This window comes from Phalacrocorax aristotelis, chromosome 25 (assembly GCF_949628215.1).
Source record: "Phalacrocorax aristotelis chromosome 25, bGulAri2.1, whole genome shotgun sequence".
Taxonomy (NCBI): Eukaryota; Metazoa; Chordata; class Aves; order Suliformes; family Phalacrocoracidae; genus Phalacrocorax; species Phalacrocorax aristotelis.
This window is the reverse complement of record NC_134300.1, coordinates 252833-266706: the sequence shown is the minus strand read 5'-3', so window position 1 is coordinate 266706 and position 13874 is coordinate 252833. Positions and strand designations below refer to the sequence as shown.

The 13874-nt window shown below is 53.5% G+C and overlaps 1 long non-coding RNA gene across 2 annotated transcripts; it reads left to right on the top strand.

Annotated features, from left to right (window-relative positions):
- The first annotated feature begins 2441 nt into the window (after positions 1-2441).
- Positions 2442-12157, top strand: LOC142048362 (uncharacterized). 2 transcript variants are annotated; one of them, XR_012657462.1, is made up of 4 exons: positions 2442-2582; positions 7933-8070; positions 10729-10913; positions 11993-12157. It is a non-coding gene; the product is annotated as an uncharacterized LOC142048362 (long non-coding RNA). The 2 variants fall into 2 exon arrangements; XR_012657461.1 differs by lacking the exon at positions 11993-12157 and having other exon boundaries at positions 10729-11541.
- The last annotated feature ends 1717 nt before the right edge of the window (positions 12158-13874 follow it).

Sequence of the window (13874 nt, the reverse complement as noted above, 5' to 3'; positions counted from 1 at the left end):
TCTGACTCTGCCTAAAGAATAAGGGAGTGGGTTAGGCTGCTGCTGCGCCCTGCAAGAGAGGTTGGTCTGCAGATGTCAGTTTTGGAGCTTGTGAGCAACGGGAGGACAAACTGGCCGTTACTCACATTAGTCATTCCACACCGTGGCCATCACTCCTCCTGGGAACAGACGGGAAAGCTCTGGATGACAAAGGCTGTCAGGACGCGCTCCAGAAACAGAAGGTCAGTGCAAGGAGATCCCCATCACCTAATTGCATAGAAACAATTCCAGCTCAGTGAAAATGAAACACAGAACAGCATCCACCATCAAAACTCTTTCAGTGGTAGGTTTAACTGCTGCAGAGCTGCAGGCTGAGGACCACCACTGCCTCAGGATCCCAGAAGAAATAATAACTGGCAAACAGTAGCTCCACCCATAGCCCATATCTATCTAGGCTGTCAAGGTAGAATAGCTCAGCCTACAGCTCTGGAGGTATAGACCAGCCTATACTTATATCCTGTGTCTACCTACTCGATGATCTGTCCAGAAGGTGAAATCATAATTACCTTTTGCCATGGTTTTAGCTGGGATAGAGTTAATTTTCTTCACTGCAGCTGGCACAGTGCCGTGCTTTGGGCTTAGTATGAGAACAATGTTGGTAACACACCGATGGTTTAGTTGTTGCTGGGTAGTGCTTATACTAAGCCAAGGACTCTTCTAGCTTTCCGTGCTCTGCCGGGTGCACAAGAAGCCGGGAGGGCACAGCCAAGAGAGCGGATTCAAACTGGCCAAAGGGATATTCCATATCATGTAACGTCGTGCCCAGAGTGTTAACTGGGAGGAGCTGGCTGGGGGAGGGAGGCAGCAACCGCGGCTCGGGGACGGGCAGCGTTGGTCGGCTGGTGGTGAGCGGTTGTGTCGTTTGCCTTTCTGTTTTTTTCCCTTTTTCCCTTTTCCTTTTTATTATATTGTCAATTAGTGTTGTTATCATAACCAATATTATTATCATTATTATTTTATTCTAATTATTAAACCGATCTTCTCTCAACCCACAAGTTTTGGTTTTTTTTTTTCTTTTGCTCTTCTGATTCTCTCCCCAGTCCCACAGGGGCGTGGGGGGAGTGAGCGAGCAGCTGCATGGTGTTTAGTTGCCGACTGGGGCTGAACCACGACCGACACCTTTGAAAGAGGATGGAACTGGAGGGGGGGAAGAGAGGAGAAGGAGAGAAATTGCTGGCAAAAAGGGAAAGTGTCAGCACACAATTAAAACGAAAGGAGCTGAGTAATCCTGAAGGCCAGCTCAGCCCAACGCACTTTGGCTGGTGAAAAGCGGTGCAGCTTTGAGGAAGAAAACCCTGACTTTGGTGGTGGGATGCACACAAACATCAGAGTTCAGATCTGAAAGAGCACAAAAGCCCTGATAGGGCTCCTTTTCACTGTCCTCATACCTGTGTGCATGCTGTGACTTCCTCCTTTCCCTGAAATCCTGCCAGACTGACAGGAAAGTGGCTTCTGCCCAGGCCATGTGCCACGAGGAGAAACACTTTTGGCCATGAAGCGGGTAGCAAATAATGCAAAGCAGAGTAGAAGCAGAAGCAAAGGGGCAGCCGCCCCTCGGCTTTGGAGATGCCCAAAGCTGCCCTGAGCCCCAGGAGCTGCCGGTGCCCCAGCATTTGCTTGGCCCTGAAGCCCTGCATGGCCTGCCAGCACTGGGGAGCCCCGGGGACAGACATCAAGGCCGGTGGCCAGCCCCCGTGGGGAGAGCGACGCGGGCCCCGTCCTTCCTTCTGGCCACAGGAGGATGCCCTGGGCCATGCCAGGACAGGGCGTCTCTCCTCCCCACACTCAGGGGAAGGCGAGGCCTGAGGAAGGCCCTGGGCGCTGGGCTCAGCACGGGCGGTGGGAACGGGGGCAGAGCCGTCTCTCCTCCCAGGTGCCGGCCTGGCTGATGCCAGCGGCCTCCTCACGCAGCTCCTCCTGCCCAGGGGCTGTGGCTGGAGCACAGACCGACCCGCATTTGGGGAAGGACTTGCTGACCCAGAGCACACCCAGGGCAGCTCCCCGCCGCTCCTGCCCCCTGCCCCCCCTCCCCAGGCAGGCCCAGCCCCCACGAGCGGCCCGAGGGACGCAGAGCTGCCCACCCCGCCCGCGCTGCTGAGACAACAGCGCCCGCTGCCACGGCCCTTCCCGAGGGCCGCCTCTGCGCAGGCCCAGTGTCCCGGCGCGCTGCGGAACGAGCGGCGGGGGGCGGGGGGCAGCGCTGCGAGGAGAGGCCCGCGCTGCCTGTGCCCGCCCGGCAACGGCCGCGCCATTGGCCGCGTCTGAGCCAATCAGCGGGGCCGGAGGCGGCCTGTCAGTCCCAGCCGGGCTGGGGCGGGGCCGGAGGGGGCAGAGGCCGAGGGGCCGGAGGAGGAGAAATGGCGGGGGCGGGGGGAGGGGGTCGGGGGTGGCCGATCTTTTTTCTTCGGTGTATTTTTTTCCAAGGAAACTTCACTAGTGGAAGTGCAGCGTCGAGCTCTGATTGCTCCTTGTGTGGATGGTGTCTGTCCTCGGCCGTGCGCACAGTAGCTTTCAGGCGAGGAATGGGACTATTCCAGGGTGAGGTGAGCAATCGGGATCCCAAACCTGTTTTGTTTCGGGCAGCCAGGTGAAAGTGTGCGGTTAGAGCTGTCTGCGTTGCTTCCCTGTTTGACTGCAGCGCTCCCCTCTAGTTCTGTGTAACTCTCACTTCTACTACTTGGCTTCATCAGGTGAAAATTCCCGTAAATTGACGCTGCCCTTTGCAACTGTTTCTGCTTGATTCTTCACAAATGTGAAAATCCCCTGTTCAGCTGTCTCTACCTCCTTCTCCCCGCTGTCCTGGAGCAGCGTTCCCTGTGCAGCCCACCTCCGGGGCAGAGGGAAGGCAGCGGGGAGGGCAGGCGCCGCGCTCCCGGCCTGGCTCCAGCCTGGCTCCGGCCGGCTCTGAGCTAACGTCGGGCTTGGAAACGAGGGCTGGAGGCTTCAGGTGCCCCGTCCCCTCTTGCAGCGCCCCTTTCGCACTCTTTCTTTCTGGCCATGGGGAATATGGACATCCCCCCCCGCCAAGGGCTAATCCAGCGCCGGCTCACCTGCTGGCGGGTCGGCTGGGCTTGCACAGGCAGCCGGGCTTCCACCCCTTAAGGCCATGGTGGCCAGTGGCTTCTTCACCCGCTCCTGAGAAAGCGTGGGAAGGGCATGCTATAAAGTCATACATAGTCGTAGGGTTCCCGAGGATTCATTAACATACGTAAAAGTTCAATCTGCGTGCATAGTTGTCTTCTTTAGTGGTCTTTGGGGGTCCTCCAGTGGTCTCCGATGGTCTTCCTCACCTGTCCGCTGGTTGAACTTTGGGTTTCCTTTGCCCATATATAGTCATTGAATTAGCTCACCGGTCCTTTGGCCGTGGACTATCACAAGGGGCTGATTTAAACTAGTTCCTGGAGTGCTTATCTCGGCACTGATGTCCCGAGTCTATGTTATCAATGAATTTATGAGCTTATTCAAGATCTTTTTAATCCTATCAGGCACTAAGTTGCATTCTTCAAATGCCTAAAACTACCTTTGCAGGAGAGGAAACCACAAGCGAACAAGGATGCTTACAATAAGGTCCGAGTCAGGGATTGTCAGGGTTTTAGTCCTTTCAGGCAGAGCATCCTTAGAGCAGCGAGCGGCAGGACGGGTGCCCTGGGGGCGCCGGGAGCAGGGCGTGCAGTGCCGAGCTGTGAATTGGGTCTGGGTGCCAGAGGGCAGGGAAAGAGGGACCTGCCCCGAGCCAAGAAAGCCCCTGGCAGGGAGCAGGCGTGATGAAACGCTGTGGGATGGTTCTGCCAGGGATGCTGAGAGGCTGGGACGCAAAGTATAGCATTACTACCCAGATCACGCCAGCATCCCAGCCTGTGTGACGCCTCTGTGAAACCCTCCCCTCACCTGCCATCAGAGGTGAGGAACTGCAGCAAGCCTGACTCTGGTGACGTCTAGATCAAGAAAGAAGCAGACGGATGACGACACCACAGAATTAGAGTTGCTTTGAGAAAGAGCGGCGCGCGTGCGTGTTAAGTAGCGACTGGTCAAATCGCATTGGACCTGAACGCTTGAACGGTCTAAGAACCACGTGCAAGACCACATTCGGGGTCCCCCAGTGTGAATGTTGTCATGAGGTCGATTTTAATGGATCTGCCCCCAAGTAGACGGGCATTTTTAGCCCTGCTGGGACATGGGGTTCAAACTCCGACAATGGTAATTTCTAAGATGTTTCTGTAGGGTTTGTTCTTGGGGTTGATTGTTCTGGGAGCCGAGTTGTACATCCTGTTTCCTGCACATGGAGAGATTCCTTATTATATGTGTTTGCTTTTAGACTAAAGACAGATACGCACTGTAGTGTAAACTTATAATTTGCTCCCACCCCAGAAGAGTCTGATTGTCAGTGTTTGACTATTTCTTGCCTTTGGGGGAGAGGGGGCAGGAAACAGCAGGTGTTCTTCCACCCCAGATCTGGGGTTTTTGCATACTAGCTATAGAGGAAAGACCAAGGGTTGCCAGCTGGTGAGCCATGCAGACAAGAAGTTTCATTCACAAGAGACTCCAACAAGTTTCCTAAAGACAAAGTCCGTTTCAGGCGAGAGCAAACGAACAATATCCTCAGGTGTATTGCCTTCTGTGTGAGTACGATGAAGGAATAGTTAATCATTTCAAACCTGAAACTCAGTAAGCACCTTAGCACGTTAGCAAATGCTACCAGTTCTCTTTCTAAGATATCATTTCTACCCTAAGCTGGTATCTGTGCTCCGGGTTTTTATTCTGTATTCTGTGTTCCTTGTTTTGGGGGTTAATTGAGCTACGTATGCGTAGTGCTGTCTGGGCGATGCACCCTCCGTTTCTGGTTGGGCGGCACCGTCTCCTGGTATTGTAATGCTGCCCTGAAATGAGAGGAGAGAGGCTGCTGTCATCAAAGATCAAACTAGTACCTGTATGCAGGGACACGGAAAGAATGGCACTGCTGTTCTAACATGGAAAATGAACGAGACAGATGAGCTTTCTATTCCTTCAGCTGGAAACATTGCAGAAACTGCTGTCAGGGTGGTTCAGGTGTGGGAGTGAGGAATGGAGGCTGTAGTGGTGGAGAGACCTTCACAAACGTGTTACTGCCCTTGTGGTGTGTTCTTCAAGGTAACTGGTTGAAGAAACCCTTGCGTGGTGATCTAAAGTACGTCCTTGTCCTTCCTCACCTTCAGGAGGTGCGTGGCTGTAATTGCGAGCCTGCTGGTGTTCCAGCAGTGGCAGGCAGCACGAGCCCTTCTCTTTGCACATAAATTCCACAGCAGCCTTTGAATTGCCCTCTGCTCATGGGACACTTTGGATGAGGTATGAATTGTTTGTTAACGCTATCAGTGGTTGCATGTCTGATTTGTGATGAGTAGCATGCAGCTACAGATCAATGAGTGTGTGAAATCTCAGCAAGATTTCAAATGTAATAACCATTTCCTACAGCACTGTAGCATTTTCCAGGTTATCTTAAAGCAAAATCTGGCAATTAAGACCTTTCTGGGTTTTGTCCGAGGGCTCCCGAATCGCACCGAATCCTAGGAACTCCTTTCAGGTGACATTTCCACTCCTATTTTCAGGCAATATAGCATATGTAACAGATTTAGTATTTTGGCACTTTGATGGCTAAGTATGGTAGCTTTCTGAACACAGGGCTTGGGCTTCCACAAAGAAACACTGTTCTAAAGACGATGCTGCTGACATTGTTGTTATTTGTTTGTCAGATCACTGATTTTTTTTTCCACTTAAATAGACTTTGAAGTGTCTAGACTATCACCGTTCTTCCTTAGAAATTGAAGTACCGTATCTGGTACCGATCTGTAATACTGGGGCTATACAGTCTGGCTAAAGGTGCCTTCGTGTTTTGATGGTTGATTATTTAAGAACACAAAACTGTAGTGCAGGCTTCATAGTTTTGATCCTTCTGCAGCAGAGACAAAACACCTGAGGGTTTCCTCTTGCACTGTTGTGTTCTGGGTCCTGTATGTGGGAGGGTAACTTGTGACAAAGTAGAAAAGGGATTTTGGGGGGCTTTTTTAGTTGCACTGACTCTACCAAGAGAGAAGAGTTTATGTGTACGAATGAATTTCCACGTTCCCTAGGCTATCAGAGCATCATGTTTTGATGTTCAGGCTTTATAACTTGTTTGCACTGCTTGATGTTGGGTACAAGTGCTCTGCTTGAAGTTCTGATCACCTTTCTTTATTCTTCTAGAAGTCAAACCGAGCCAGTGAGTGGAACATCAAAAGCAGTACGTAAAAACACAGTCTCACAGGTTTTTCTGCACACTGGACTTAATTTTGAACAATGGAGCCTTGTGACAATTTTCCAAACATTAACTTAATATGTTTTCAAGAAAACCATAGACTGTGTTGTAAAGACAATATGTTTGATTCGGCATAGTAAAAACTAGTAATGCCATCATTTGCGCAGTTCTAATGTGACTATTGGTATTGGTGCCCAGTCATGCGTTGTATTTCATCCTGAATATGCAAGGATATTTCCTGAAAGGCTGTGTGTTGTACAGATCGCTTTTAGATGATGTAGGTTCAAGGTTTGCTCAACCGAACATGGTGCCATGCTCTACATCTGCCTGTCTACAGCTAGTAATGTGCATGTTTGTGTAGCTTGTTGTGTGCTTCTGTTCTTTGCAATAAGAATGGTTTGGAGTGTGCTTTTTACCATTTTCACCTTGTATCACTTAGCTTCTGTTTTTAAATACTTTTGCTTTGCCTAATGGTTTTTGAAATTGTTACCAAAACCCACTGAGAAAGCATTGTTACTGAACTCGGTACAGTTTCTTCCTTTTGATCTGCGGGTTTGAACAAATACCAAACCCAGCAGATGCCCTATGTTTTGAGGACAGTTCTGTGCAGCTCAATGACTCCTTTTCATGTCCGTAAATACTTGAGTGTTTGTTCCTGAAACCATATAATGGAAGTGATGTTGTTTGGGCCCCTCTCAGTACAGAAATGTCTTCAGTGGACTGCCGTGAAGGTAAATATTATCGTTGCTACACAAAGTGGTGTTCTGAATTTCTGCATTTGCTCTTTCCACTTTCTCTGATGAAGCAGTTGACTAGTTTGCCTGCAAATGAAAATCCCTAAAACCCAGTGTACAAATTTTGGCACAGGGTTAGAGCCCAGTGCCTTTGTGGGTCAAATCCCCCATTTTTGGATCTGGGTGACCTCAGGGTTGGATGCTGCTTTAGTTTCCCAAAGGTGAAGCCTTTCTTTAGTATAGCACGACTTTGAATTTACATTTGGAAAAGGGGCAGCATTTTTCGTCAGGTTTGAAAACACTGTCGTTCTGCTACTAAAATGTAAATAACAGAAGGAAATACTGGACTGGTAATGGCCTAGATCGTGATTTGCCACTTGGGTCGAATACTGCGTGTAACTACACATTTTAAAACGGCCCTTGCAGTATCAAAATTACTATGTGGTGTGTTTACTTTTCGTCTTGATGTTTGGTATAGCTGCTTTTCCTTCACTCGAATGGTGTGAGGCATTACTCTAACCCTGGCTCATTGGAGCTGATCACTTGATAAGCTGTTCGGATAACTTAACCTAGAGATTCATGAGCTCAGGGTCTGTGCCTGTGAAGAATACAGCTGCTGATTCCCATGGAATGGGCTACAATCAACCTAAAATTGAAAGCCTTTTGTATGTAGGTCTAAATCTGACATCCGTAATTCTGTCCCCGATTGGTTCAGATTCCTTTTTGGACATGAATGCCTCTCCTTGTGAGCTTGAGTGCGCTGAGAGGAGAAAAGGAGAGTTAGTTGAAAAGGAGAAGATGACAGGCTTTTTCTGCTTAAAGTAATCGTGGAAATGTCATTTTAAGTGTGGGTCTTAAGATGAGATGTATGTGCGTTTCTGTCCTTAACAGGACAAAAATTTTGAGCCTGTTCCCAGAACGGAAAGAGCACAGGAATTCCGTGGAGTTTCATGGTGGGGGTGAAAGGTCCCAACACAAGGGTGCTATGCTGACAAGCAGTGGAAAATATGCAATGCCAGCTCTTAATGCGTAAGTATGGAATCAATGGGACTGACCAAAAAGTGAACGAGAGGAACCTTGGGGAAATGTCTGAGTGGCAACGCAACCGACCTGGCCAGCACCTGCAGTTACGGGGGAGGAAGCATTGCCATTGTACCTTCACCTTAAAATGTGGGATACTTTCTAATATTACAGTAGGGGGGTCCTCCTGTTCATGCCCCTGGGAGCTGGTTAATCGTGTGGTGTGCTAAGAACCTGTATTTCTACAAAACATTTCAGCGGTGGTTACAGCGGAGTCATTCTCTTTGAAAGCTGGTTTTGGTTCTGTTTGATATTGCAAAGGCTCCTTGCAACATTTTAACAGCTGGCTGTTGGACTGAGATTTCCTCCCCCTCTGACTTTTATCAAATGCCATGTGTGGAACAGCCTGAAGTTTTCCTGTTGCTATAAGCTAAGAAAATACTACTGTGTGCTGACAAGCGTGGCTGTTTTAAAATGCACTAGGTAGCACTTCTGTTTCTCTGTCACGGATCTCCTTCTGTAGAAGCTGTAACGTAGACTACTTCCATTTCTAAAATGTAGCTACTTGGAGACTAACTTGGTCCTGAGCCCGCAATTTACATTTACCCGCTGGCAAAGGAGAGGTGGGATTCATTTCAATTGATTTCTAGCTGTCAGAAAACCTATTTTTCCTAGCCTGAGCTAATTTCTGGGTTGATCAAACGAATGGGAGAGTTCTGCAGAAGGTGAATTGTTGCCCCTCCCTCTTCTAGTGTTGTGGCTGTAGAAAAGTAGTTTAAACTAAAGGCTAATGTGGAGCGAGAAGAATTCCATCTGTTCTCTTCCTCTGATAAAATCCAAAGCTTGGGAAAGTTTTCCTTGACCCATCTTTAACTAGTGTCTTTTTCCTTCCCCCACACCCTGCTCCAGGGAAGCTTATGCGAGAGAAAAGAAGGAAAGGTCCCTCTTTTTACCAGAGGAGTCGTCTTTCTCCTCTTCTTCCTCCTCCTTGTCCTCCTCCTCCTTCTCTGGTGATGATCGTATTCGAGATGAGTTGCTGTGTCTCATTTGTAGTAGGGACCCTGTAACCCAGTTGGGTTATTGGCCATGCCACCTTTTCAGAGGACCACACCCAAATTCCTTTAAGGCATTGCCCAGGTGTTTTCCTGTTGGTTCCTCATCCATCAGCAGCCCCTGGCTCTTCTCAGTCACGGGGTACACTCTTCTCTGAAATGGGGCACACTTTTACAGGAATCGCTGCCCGAGGTAGAAAATACCACAGCAACCATCTCAGAAACCCCAAAGGAGGGTAAAAGAAAAGAAAAACACGGCCAGTGTGGACAGGGTGAACAGGGTGGGCGGTTCTTTTTGGAGAGGCTAGGGGTGGTAAAAGACTAGAAGTTGAGGTGGGGTGGAAAAGAAAAATGGAAGCCCGAGGTGAGCAAAGGATGAGATCAGGGCTCTTTCAGGGTACCTGTCCAGCAGCCCTGCCCTGATGTGAATCACTTCCGTGGTCGGGGTGACCCTTACTGCTCACCCCAACGCCGGCAGCAGGGAGAGGGAGGGAGGACAGCACCCTTCAGGCTGGAAGGGACCTCGTGGCTGGTCACACGTCAATCACTTGCCTGGCCCCGCCTCCTCAAAGGCGATTGGCTGTCCTGGGCCAGCTGACTCCCCTCTGGGTGGGTGTTGTGGGCGACTGGCTCCGCCCTCAGGGTTTAGACCCTCCGGGTGAAACTGTGGGCCCTGAGGAAAGGCTCTGGGTCGTAACAGACAGGTTGTGACCCTGAAAATGAGGGTTTCAGCCCCACAGAGGTGGCTTTGGGCACTGCAAGGATGGGCTCGGTGTTGCAAATGGCGCTCCGGAGCCTGAAAACGAGGGCAACCTCTTGGTTCTGACCGGAGCTGGCCTTGGTGCCCAATAACTCCTGGCAACAGACCACCTCTCCTGCCCTGAGGGACCACCACAACAGATGGAGCCCACAGTCGCGGACCCAACGAACTCAATGGACGTTGTGTGGACATTTCATGGGCGTTTCACAGCGCTGGTCCGTAGACTGAGGGAATGCTATCTGTGTGTTCGGTCAAAGGATGGGAACGGGGGTGGTGGTTCACGAGGTTGTATTGGGTAGTGCGGGACCTGAGCCTGGCAGTAATGGTATGGAAGAAGGGGTGGAGAAAGGACTGTTGTGATTTAACTCTATCCCAGCCAAAAGCAGCACAGCTCCCCAGCACAAGAGGGGACTTTGCCAGGACACGTGATGACTCGCCAGCTTGGCACAGCTGGGTGCCTTTTCCTGTGCTTTGTGCCCTGAGATGTCTCAGCAGGGGCAGGTTGGGCTAAAGCCTCTCTCCTCCTCCCCTCCGGGTGCTGTGGTGCAGCGGGGCAGCTGGGGCTTTGTTGCAAGGACACCCTGGGTCTGGGTGTGCCGTCCTGCGGGCAGCGGCAGAGGCCAGGAATGACACTGTCTGCTCGGCACGCTCAGGGTGCTCCCCATGGCAAGGACACCATGGGACTGGGCTTCTTGTTCCAGCTTTACTAGATTAAAAAAACAAAAAACAAAAAAACCAACAACAAAAAAGACGACTACAGCCATTTTCCATAGAGTTTAATGTCTCCGGGGCTCAGCAGAGCCAGCAGCACAGTGACCGCAGGCTCCACCCTGATGCTGGCATCTCTTTTGTCAGGACAAAGATTGTCTGAGCTGCCAGGGACCTGACCGACTGTTCAGGATCTCCCCCCAAGGGCAGGAGGGCTGCAAGAGAAGGGAGCAGAGCAGATGTGAACACCCACTGCCTGCAGAGACTCCCAGGACCCCCCTCCAGACCATGCCAGCCCCACCCATCTCTATTTCCCTGGCCAGGAGGAGCAGGTGAGACAAACAGAACAGCTGCAAGCTGCTCTCAGGAATGCCCCATGTGCCCCAGGCATGCTCCTCTGCCCCTGAAGCATTTCCCTGGAGCAGGGCCAGGCACGGCAGCACCCTGCCCAGGCTCTGTGCCCTGCCCTCCAGCCCGTGCCAGCACAGCACTGCCCCTACTCACCGTTGCAGATCTCATACAGGCTGTCTTTGCTCCAGTTCCTCAGGCGCCGTGCAGCAAGCCCTAGGCACAGAGCTCCTGTCAGACCTCTGCTCCCCAGCACGCTCCCAGCAGCACGGCCCCGGCCCTGCCAGCTCAGCCACACACCCTCCTCCCCCTCAGCAGCGCCGGCCCCAGGGAAGGACGCTACCCGAGGGTGGTGGGACTGAGCAAGGCTCCCAGCAGCCCACGTGCGTGGTGGGCCCTGCACAGGGCAGCCGGGGCTCTGGCAGCCACGGGGCTGCCCCTTGCTGCCGGTGCAGTGGAGGGGACAGGGGACAGGCTGCCAGAAGAGGGTCCCCGGGGGCTGTGGCTCACCGATGAACCTCACGGCTGCCTCTCGCAAGGTGGCCTGAGGGTCATTCAGGTACAGCAGGCTCTGACGCACATATTCTTCTACCCTGTGCCTGTTGTGCTCCAGCTGGAGAGAGGAGAAGGGCATGGGGCTGATACAGACCCTCCCCAGCAATCTAGACCAGTCCCTCCTCCCAGTGCCCTCCTTCCCTCTCAGCCAGCAGCCCTGTGGGACTGAGGTTCCGAGAGTGCCACAGGCACAGGGCAGTAGGGGTTGATGAGAATGCTCTGTCCCACTGCCAGGGCTTGCACGGGCCTGGGTCTTGTTTGGCACCCTGGAGGCAGGGAGGGGAGAGGGGCCTGGAGAGGAGCCCTTGGGGCCTCTGAGCTTGAGGGCAGGGAAGGCAAATGCAGCTGCAGGCTGTGGGCTCCGGGCTGGAGCAGGGGAGATGAGGCACAGCTGCATAGCCCTCCCCAGGGGTACGAGGGGCGGCCCTCATCCAGCCCGGCCCTGGGGCTTGGGGCTTGTCCTCACCAAGCACTTTCCAATCAGGTCTCTCTGATATGTCTTGGCCAGGTCGCTGAGCTTCCTCCACGCCAGGAACTCTGCACAGGTGAGGAGGGTGTCCCTAGAGGCCTGCAGAGAAGCAGAGGCTGGGAGATGGCACCACAGCTCAGGGACGAGACCTGGCATCCTCCTCCACTTGGCCAGGCTCCGAGCCCTTCCCAGCCCCTTACGGGAAGAGGCAGTGGGGGACGGAGACTGAACCGGGTTCAGTGCTGAGGGCAGGGACACGGGGCGGGCACGGCCTCAGGTATCTCACGCTGCCGGCCAGCAGAACAGAGATCCTCAAGAGCTGCCGAGCTCCTGCCAGGGATGGGGCAGACTGAAGGGCAAGGGAGGAGTGGGCCTACGGCTGTAGGCAGCGAGGGCTGGAGTCCCAGAGCCCCTGGGGCAGGACGGAGCCAGCAGCACCTCCCATGGGCATCCTCCAGCAGGACGCTTGGCTGCCCAGCTGGGGCTGCCCCAGCTCCTTCACGCCCAGGCTCCGGACAGGCAGAGCTTTGATCCCGCGATGCAGTGCCAGGCCCCTTCTGGCTGCATCTTCCTTCCCACTGCTCTCCCTGCCCCAGGCTGGGGAACAAGCTGGCTCTCCCCACCCCTTGGGAGTGCTGCACCTCTCTGCAGAGGCCAAGTTCACCAGCCCTAGGTGAGGGCACCTGCGTGAGCAGGGCTTTGTTTCTGCAGCGCTCCTGCTCTCAGGGAGCTGGGACGTGCCCTGGCCCAAACAGCTGGGGGTCTCTTGGGCGCAGCCCTGGGGGACAGGGGTTGGGGCTCAAAGCCCAGGCCTCCCACACCTGCAGGGACAGCTGGGAAGCCTGTAGGGACTCGTGTGTTTGGTGGCCATGGGCTGCTACTGAGCCTTGCTGGAGCAGGCAGGGCAGGTCGGGGAAATGCCTGTGCCAGGTTCTCTGGCCCAGCTCGTACTGGGTCTGCAGGCTGTGCTGGAGGAGGGCTGAATGGGGAGAGCGGGTGTGGGGGGACCCCAGCTCCCCATCCACCTCTGCAGCAGGCAGCAGGGGGGCAGGAGGAAGGCAGTGGTGGGAGCAGGGCAGGGAAGGAGGGGAGCAGTGGGACCCTGAGGTGACACGCTTTCCCAGACTCTGACATCGAGCAGCCCTTGCCCCTTATGCCCAGGCCACCCCCGTGGTGTCAGCACACCCCTCCCCTCAACACTGGTTGCTGGTCACTGCACCTTGGCCACGCTCCTGATCTGGTCGCTCATATGGAAGAAGAGCGGGAGCAGGACCCTCTGCACTTTCTTCTTCATCATCTTGTTTCTCCCCACCACACTCTTCATCACGTCCTTGAAGAGGCTGATGGAGAGCTCACGCACCTGGCTGCACTCCTGGTAGGGAGGAGGACGGGGGACTTCAGCAACAGCCGCTCCTTGCCCGTGGTGAGCAAGGGCGTCAGCGTGGCTGATGTGAGGGGAGACGCTCTGAGGCCGGATCCTGAACACAGGGGCTGTGGGCCAGATCTGCAGCGGCGGCTCAATGGCCCCAGAGCCCTGAAAGGGCAGGCAACAGGAGTGAAGAGGGGAGGGGAGCCCTGGCCAAGTGCTGCCCACGGGGCTGGGCTGAGGGGCAGCACTCTTTGCAGAGTGCCCCTCTGTAGGGCTCAGGCTCCCGCGGCAGCCTTACATCATCAAAGAGGGGCTGGAGCTTCTCCACCAGCTGCGGAGCCATCAGGCTGGCCTCCTCCCTCTTCATGTGACCCATCATGTTCCTGATGAACACCAGGGCCTTCACCCTGATGTGAGTGTTGGCATCCTGCAGGGTCTCCATCACGTCTGGCAGCAGGACCTGTATTTTTCTTGCCTGTATGAAGGACACAGTTTCCTTATTCTGAAGCAGCGAAAGACCACCCTGGCATGCATGCAGCGGTCGGTGAGCAC